This window comes from Toxotes jaculatrix, chromosome 16, assembly GCF_017976425.1.
Source record: "Toxotes jaculatrix isolate fToxJac2 chromosome 16, fToxJac2.pri, whole genome shotgun sequence".
NCBI lineage: Eukaryota > Metazoa > Chordata > Actinopteri > Toxotidae > Toxotes > Toxotes jaculatrix.
The window spans coordinates 18,384,351-18,393,269 of record NC_054409.1 but is presented as its reverse complement, the minus strand read 5'-3'; positions in this window follow the sequence as shown (position 1 = coordinate 18,393,269).

Sequence of the window (8,919 nt, the reverse complement as noted above, 5' to 3'; positions counted from 1 at the left end):
AACCCTGAAAATGAAGTAGCAAAATAGGGTTCACTCATAATTAAAGTTGTTATTTATACCTGTGCTTTTCCTACTGTGACATGTCAAAATGTCTTCCATGAAAGAGGCCTATTGTTACACCTCATTACACAGTTTTTCTCTCTTCCACTGTGTTTGGTGGAAATACAAAGCCAGCCTTACTTGGCTGAATTTGTCTTTATTGAAGTTGTCTGATCTAAAGGTGATTAAATGTGCTGGACCGTTTTTAATGGACCTCTCATATACTTTGGAATAAAACAGCCTTTCTGTGAACTGTGTCTGGTGAGCTCAATCTTAACCGGAGTGTGAGTCAGTGGCAGACGTGTACCAGTGGAAAATTTACACCCGCAAGACAAAGTGTAAAATCTATGTGTGTGTGTACATACCTTCCTGAACCCCAACCCTCCCGAGGTGTGACTTCCTGACCCATTAACCTGCAGTCCTTTCTGGGCTCCTCTCTCTTATTACCTAAACACTGTTGGTACACACACTGGTCCTTGCTGTCTCTGCTTGTGTGTGTGTGTGTGTGTGTGTGTGTGTGTGTGTGTGTGTGTGTGTGTGTGTGTGTGTGTGTGTGTGTGTGTTTTGTATACACAAAGCATTTCTAATGGGACATCCTCTGAGGAAGCTGTGTGACAATGCAGCTACACAATGCAAATACAAGTTAGACCACAGGGACTATCCAAGGTAACACGGTCTGATGTTCTCTGTGGGGTTTCTGAGGGGCCAATGAGGAAACACCTTCAAAACAAAGGGCCTTGAAAAGGCAACAGTTCTGTGACAAGATCTCGAATACAAGGAACAATATGTATGACATGATTCCAGAGGAACTTACTGACATACACATCAGCAGCTCCAACTTTGCTGACTGCTCCAGTTATTTTGGTGCCAAGAGAAGAGAATGTTTATGATAATAATCTCCAGTGGTTATATAAAAAGAGGTCACTAATGCCCTTTGTAGCACAGGGCACGGACCCTTCCTTTCAAAAGAAACTAACTTTGCAAATAAATAAATAACCACATGAAGCAGCATCTGTTTTTCTACATGGCTCTCCAAGTTTCTTAAACCTGTCATAATAGATTTCTTTGGCCATTTGGGGGCAGCAGACATTACCAACTGAGAAAGCTGACATGGTGAACACTTGGTCTATGGGTGAACACAAACACTTGCTTATTTACACATCCAGCAGATATCCAGCAATAACAATGAGAGTGACCCAGAACAATAAAGTCACAGGCCCCAAAAACAAAGACATTAAGCTAAAAGATGCTAAAAGACACAGTACAGCTGAAGGAAACTGTAGAGTTGAATAAATTCCCCCTGGGATAATCACGACAAGCCCCCTCTTTCACATAAAGCCACTTTAACTTTTCTTTTGCAAAAAGGCCTTATGTGAAGCCTTTGATTTTCATCCAGGTTTTAATTTCACTTCACATATCTTTGTCCTCACTCTGCACAAAATGACGGGGAGAGTCAGCAGACTCATTGTTCACTCATTGTTTCATATTGTGGATGTCTTAAATCTCTTTGATAGTGCGGTTGTTTACAAAAAGGTGAGCACAAAAGCCTAGACATCCTTTAACCACAGCAAACTTCCCCACAGCTCTTCCAGGAGATGTAATGCCTCTAGCATGTCCTAAATTCACAGTGAGGTCTGCTGTGGATCACAGCCCAGTGTCCAAATTACCTCAACTGCCTCCTTGAGTGTGGATGAGCAGGAGACTAATTTAATTTTCTCTGATCACTGTGCAACAAACTCTACAGAGTGGAATACTAATACCAACCATTCATGGGCATAGATTTGGACATGGATTGTAGGGACACATTGCCCCTACCAATATTTATACTGATCTCAAATGATCTTTTACATCCACACAGCTTTGTGTGTTCTCTGAAAAACACACAAACTATGATCAACCATGACTCAACTATGATCTGTAAATTCGCTTTACCTTTGTGGGAGTTACCATAAAATAAGTTTTGCAAGACATTAAAGGGAAGCTCGCTCTGACAACAGCGTATGTGCACGTATTTATTTATTTTTGTATTTTGGTTGACATCACCATCAGATGACTCCGTTGCTATGAATAGAAATGAACAGCTACTGTTTACAGGGTTAGTTTTTACTAGAAGAGGATATGATACTGCTGTATTTCTCAAAACAGGCAAAAGAGACGGAAACTGTAAATAAAAGAAGCAATAGGTTGATTTTCACGTTTAGTAAGCTAAGTATTAAAAATATATTGTTGGGACAATGAATTACTTTTATTGCTTAATAAGTGATATTGAAAAATGCAAATGTGCATGTAATACCTTCTTGTAACAGATCTTAGTAAATTCTTAGTAATAGAGAAGTACACTTCAAACTTCTTGTTTCTTGTAACACTTCGGCTTGACAACAAAGCCTTCGGTAGAATTAGCAGATACGACGAATGATGCTGACAGTTCCCTCCTTTGCACGTCTAGCACACTGTGAGCATCTTTCGCAGCTGCAGACGGTTTATCAGCTGCCCTCTCAGACTTTTGTTTGTTGGCACCAGACTCACTCAGACTCCAACCCTTCTACAGTCTAATTGTGTGAGTGTGCGTGCATGCAAGTGTGAGTGTGTGTGGTGTGTGTGCTCTGAGGGGGCCAGACACCAGGAAGGCACCAGTCATATGGCTTCTAATGAAATATGTATACAGGAATACAATACTGGAAGGTTTCACCATACAGAGCATTTTTACAGTTGTTACCAGTCAGGTTAAGTCGCCATTTAAATGCACCAGTCTCAATCAAATGGACATGTACAACAAAATATCACAATAAGGTGAATGCCACAGTAACAGACCTAACTTTATGGCATGGCTAAAGTTGTACATGCAGGGACAGGTAACTGGAACACAACAGTCCACATGACGCGACTGATCTGGCAAATGACGACTGGTGTACAGACTGGCTGGTTGGCTAACAGGTGAGGTGGTCAGGAATGGGTGATTAGGGAATGAGAGAAAGGTGAGCAGGTGTTTGTCAGGAGTCAGGTGACCAAAACAGGAAAGTCTGAGGACAACTGGTGGGCGGATGGAGATTGACAGAATACATAGGGTGCCTGGAGATGACCCTGTGGATTTTATCAGATGGAAGGAACAAATGCCCGACATGGTCATTTAAGTCAGAGGACTTTTTGTAGGAGTTTTTACAAGCACGAGCAACGTATACACTCTTACACGTATACATGTGAGGCACACGTGCTGGCATGTGTGCCAGCGAGTTTGTAGTATAATGTACACCTACATTTAATCAGGCAGGCTGTAATGGTTTCCTGTACACTTACCAGGCATCTTAGTAAGTTCCTAGCTTGCTAAAGAGCAGTCTTATTGATTCCATCAACAGGAAGGAAAGCGATAACAAAGGGATCTCTCTTGAGAAGGGTTGGCCAAAAATCATACTGGTAAGACTTTTGGTCTCAGATGAATAATTTATTCTGAGTTCAACTATGTCAGTATTACACGAATTAAACTGTTTCACAATTAAATGAAAATGAAAATATTGCATAGTATTGGACAGCAACACCTAACAGGCTGTTACCACACTACATATCTAGTGGACGTAAATGGAGATAAAGCACATTGATCCAACAGCACATTTTCTTTAGATAACCTTATTATCTAATGCATAGATATATATATTATTATATAAAACTAATGTTGTCTGACTTGTACAAATAAGCAATATAAACATGTTAACTGAGGCTTTCATCGGTATATTGTGGACAGAACTGTTTTTAAATGCTTTCCTATGGTACCAGCACTTAGGTTATGTGAGATGAATAAAAATGAACAGCAGGCATGAGAAAAAAAATTGATCTTAAATGCATTTTAAGCTAAGTAAACAATTCCATGTGGCTTTCCGGTATTTCCTCTCCTTCAATGTGAGAACTGAACTTTAAAAATCTTTGGTGGTTTCATAAGATATTAATGATTTAAAAGCTTGTGATATAAGATGTGCAACATTTTAATCTTCCATCTTTTTATTTCAATTTAAGTGTATGTTATCTGATTTTCAGTGCAGTTTTTGAACAAAGTTTGTCCTGTGGTTACACTGTGGTGTTGATACCTACAGATAACGTTAGCTCTTATTCTGTGGGCTAAAATAACAACATGGAAATAACATGTCAGCAAAGGCTGCACATGGGTTAAACTGAAAACACAAGCACAGGTTTGCCAACTATACTTAAATTATTTGTTTAAATTCAAGCTGCTTGAATGATTGCCAAAACTATGAAAATAGAACGCAGGTTTAACACAGGTTGAACTTTCTTTCTAAACTATTCTCTTTTATTGATTCATCACGTTGGATATTATTTTCTAAAAATAGTGATGAAATGGATAAACAGTGGGGGAAAACAACTGAGTGATAAATAAATATAATACGTGACCCACCATGATATTAGGGGCCCTCTATGAACTTTGCCCTGTGATTCACAGACTCCAGACTCCTCTCTGGTTAACGACAATATAATAGCCATCCATTCAGCAGTAAGTCAGGCAATGACCAGTGACTGCTGGACATCAATACAACAAGCTCTGAGTGCTGTAGACCTAATGGGCCTGGGAGTGAAAAGCATTGCTCAACCTTGTGATAAATGGACTACTGCTGCACACTCTCATTAACTGTCTGCGAGACCAATGCAACTGCACTCAACAGAAAGAGAAGGAAGTGGCTTGGCTTGCTACCGAATGCAGTTGAGGCATCGTTGCCTGTCTGGTAAGTTATTGGGATCAAAAACATGCCTCAGCGTGAGGTCAAGACAGCGACACAATAAGTCTCAAAATGTGTCAGACACAGAAGGCACCAGTCAAAATTCATGTCTTTTTTATTGAATATTAAATACTTTGAGGCTTCATCTATAACAGATCTCTAAAGTATTAGTAAATAATTATATTATTAGTAAATAATTATTATTGTGCATTAATAAAGCCAAAAATTACAATATATAAGCTTAATAGAGGGCCCCTATTAGATGGTGGTACAGCAAAAACTTATACTTCTAGAATAATGTTAAAGACGCATAAAACTCTATACATGACAGTTTTACAAGTTCAAGTTTTGAGTGGTTTCAGTGGATGTTATTATATTAAACTGTGTGTGGAGGTGGGGAAAATTTTATATGTGCTCACATGCAGCCGACCAGGCAGTCACCTTGGCTGGGAACTCTGCGATTATCACGGAAGCCCTCAAAATGAGTCCACTACAGAAAAACTGTGAGTTTGGCTTTTTTTTCTTTTTCCATGTTCAGTGTTAAGTGATTTCAGTCCATTAAATTTATGCTCATATGGTAATGTCAGCCAGTTTGACACTGGATAGTCTGCTGAAGAGCCACTGTAGTATTATTGAAGTCAAACTCATTGGCAGTACCTCAATAAAACCATTCGATTAATCTCTCAGCTGGAAACAAATGAAATGGAAAATTAAAAGCGCTGCACTTAACATTGAGAGAACTAAAGGTAAGAGCACTAAATTTCTCTGCAGCAAAGAGAAGTGACAGAACTCAGGACCTATTTCTGTTTGTGTGGCCTTCCAAAGTTGGCAAATCTAGACTAAACTGTGCCACAGCTGAAATTATGCCTCAGAAACGTCTCTGAGGCCTTGTTCTGTTAAGTTGCATGCAAGAGGCCGCCGTGCCCAGAAATACTGCCGCCACAAAGCCACAGGGCAGGAGGGGACACTGCGCCTCAGATTTATAGCCCAGACTCACGGGGTGTGTTTTTGCCTCAAAATGGCGAGGGTGAAATTAAAGGCAGGGTTTTCATGTAATTGTACATGGATGTGCCCACTGCCCACGGCTTTGACCCCAGCTCTTGCGCTCTAATGAAGGGTTGAGAGCTTGAACAAGGCAAAGCGCGGCAATAGATTTTGTAATGTGCTTATAGTACTGAAGCACAGGGTCCTTATCTTTATTCTATCCGGCCATCCTCATTTAACCATTATCTCTCCGCTTTGAATGAGAGGCAAATATATTACCAGTCAAATAAAATGCATTATAATCAATTATGAATGTCCTTAGAATACTTTATACATGTAGGCATTTGTAAGTGCGTTCTGCTTTCATATTGCATTATGATTAATAATTAATATTTTGACATGTTCATGCCCTGAGTCAAGAATTGTTAGTTAAATGCTCTATATCTATAGCAAACATTTCCTGTACAGAGCTATTTAGATAAGAGAAAAGGCAATTTTTGTGAATCAGATCTATCTTGTCTTTAATCTCTGTGGTATTATTATTTTATTTTTCACTGTCAGCATCAAACAATGTCAAGTGGTCGAAAGCAACTAACTACATTTAATCAAGCACCGTGCTTAAATTCTGATGTACTTGTACTTGAGTATTTCCATTTTATGCTACTTCATGTCTTCTACTCCGGTACACTTCAGAAGCAAAAGTACTTTTTACTTTACTACATTCACTTGATCGCTGTAAGCAATGGTTACCTTGCAGATTACAGTGAGGTTTTACATACAAAACATACAATTAGCCAATAAAATCAAATGCTTTGTTATAGATTAAAATATTCAACATCCAGTGTATAAAGTAGCTTCCACGCTTGACATGTTAACGTATGGGTAATATGAATTATTTATATAAATTGATGTACGATTTATTCATAATAATATGTAATAATTAATCATATTGCTGTATAATTAGTACTTTTCCTTTTATTCCTAAGTCCATCTTACTGATGATACTTTGTACTTGAGTAGAATTGTAATGCAGGACTTTTACTTGTAAGAGATTAGTTCACCAGTGTGGCATTGCTACTTTTACTTAAATAAACGATGTGAATACTTCTTCCAACCACTAATGGTGTCACACAGAAACTGTATACTGTATAAGTTCCAGGTCTGTAGTTGAGCAGTGGAAACTTTCCCTGAGGAATGGTTTTACCAGCTGTGAGGTCAGCGGCTCTGAGGGAAGGAGGGTTATATTGTACAGTACTTTCAAATGAGGGGTTGCAGCTTGTAGGTTTATACTTAAATGATATAGCATTATAATAGCAGGAAATCACACATATGGTGCATTGATGATTTAGGGGAGACGGGAAGCCCCTGATGCTGGAAAATGGCACCTATAGAGAACTTTAATTACCGTCCTGCTGTCAAAGATGACAGGAAAGTTTGGGCTGGCTTAAACCAAAGAAGTGGCTGCCTACAAAGCAACATCTTAGTGAGGGTGGTCCTGCAAAAGTGAGAGCCCTCCACCCATGCTCCTCTTCAGTAGTCTATGAATACACATAGACATAGACTCACTCTAACCACATATTATGGGTTTGTACTTGCTGATGGTTTCATATTTGGCCCAAAGTTTATGTAAATGCAGATGCGAGCCCCACATCACTGTAGTTTGCCTGAAAAACCCAAGGTTTTTCCAACCATGTTCCCGGTCTGTTAATCCAGCTGCCTTTACGTAGACCCACTCTGTGATTGGTCCCAGATTTGCTGTGGGTCCAGAGTAACTATTTAGCTTTTTTCCCTGAGATTTTCCCATTGCTGCTGGCACAGCGAGACATGCAGGAAATGACTGAGAATTGTGACTATAACAATGCTAATGGACCAATGCCAGACCACAGCTGTTTATTCAACGACACAGAACATTCCTCTGGGTTAATAACCACAGACACTGGAAGAGATCTACTATTTAATGATTTGGTCTGTAGTACAGTACAGTATGTGCTTCGTTTGGGGAAAATCGCAAGCAGCTAAACGTGTGGCACCATATAAAATAAAGCAATAAGATTCTTTGCGTTTGAGTCATATTGTAGTGCACATGTGCACTGCACAATGCTCATGACTTGAGTTATTCTTGGTGCAAGTTCTGGATTTTGTTTGATGAGGTTTATTGTTTTAGTCACATTTTGCTCATTTTAGCTTTAGTCAGGGAAGTCTTAAAATCACCACAGTTTACATTTAACTCCATCATCTATTTTAAAGAGTCATCATCAGTCTTTCTGCCTCTCAGACGCCCTGAGTTCTTCTTCTCGCTGCCAGCCCTGCCCATCCTTCCTGGATATGAGGTCATGACAGAAGAACCAGAACAAAGGATGGGCTGCAGGCATCTTAACTAGAACTCTTACAGCATAATGTATTCTCTCTCATTCCTTTTTTTTTCACAACAGAAGTTCAGGGTGTACTCCCACACACCCTGAACTTCTGCTATAGTTAGCTATATATGATGTGAGGGTAAACCAGCAGTGAAAAGGCGTTTGCATTGCACTGAAGTAATATGACTTTTGTTTGACCTTTGGGAATAATATTCCTGTGCACTAACAGGTATCAGAGTTTATTGTCCTATTTTTAGTTCAGTTTCTAATTCTCAGTCCAGTTTTTATTTTATCATAGTTTTTGCTTTTATTTGTGGATTTTACTTATTTGTTTGTTTTTTGTATTTTGTTTCTTATCTACCTCATTTGTTTTTGCAATGTATGTGACCTGCCAGCTGTGATTTTAGAGTTTCCCTTTGTAATACAGTATAAATCTATAGTTTTCTGTCTTCTTTCTCTGTCTAGACTGCAAGGTAAATTTAACTTGCTAGCTTGAATTGTATTAGTTCTGTTTTAAACTAATTACATATTCTAGAAAGCTAGACTGCTAGCTAGCTTCCTTAAATCATTCTCACTCACTGATTCAAAAGCCTTTTAATCAAAGGAAGAAAAAAAATCAGGTTCATGGTTGCTGATTCATATTTGTATAAATGACAAAACAACTGAAATGTCTGAAAGGCTAAGAAATACAAATTAATGGTTCCCAGCTTCCATAAAATGTAGAAAAAGACATTTTTAGTTAAAAAAAAAAGTGAATTAAGTTAATTTATAAATTAGACTCTTGTTACTATAACACAATGAAATAAAATTTAATAAAG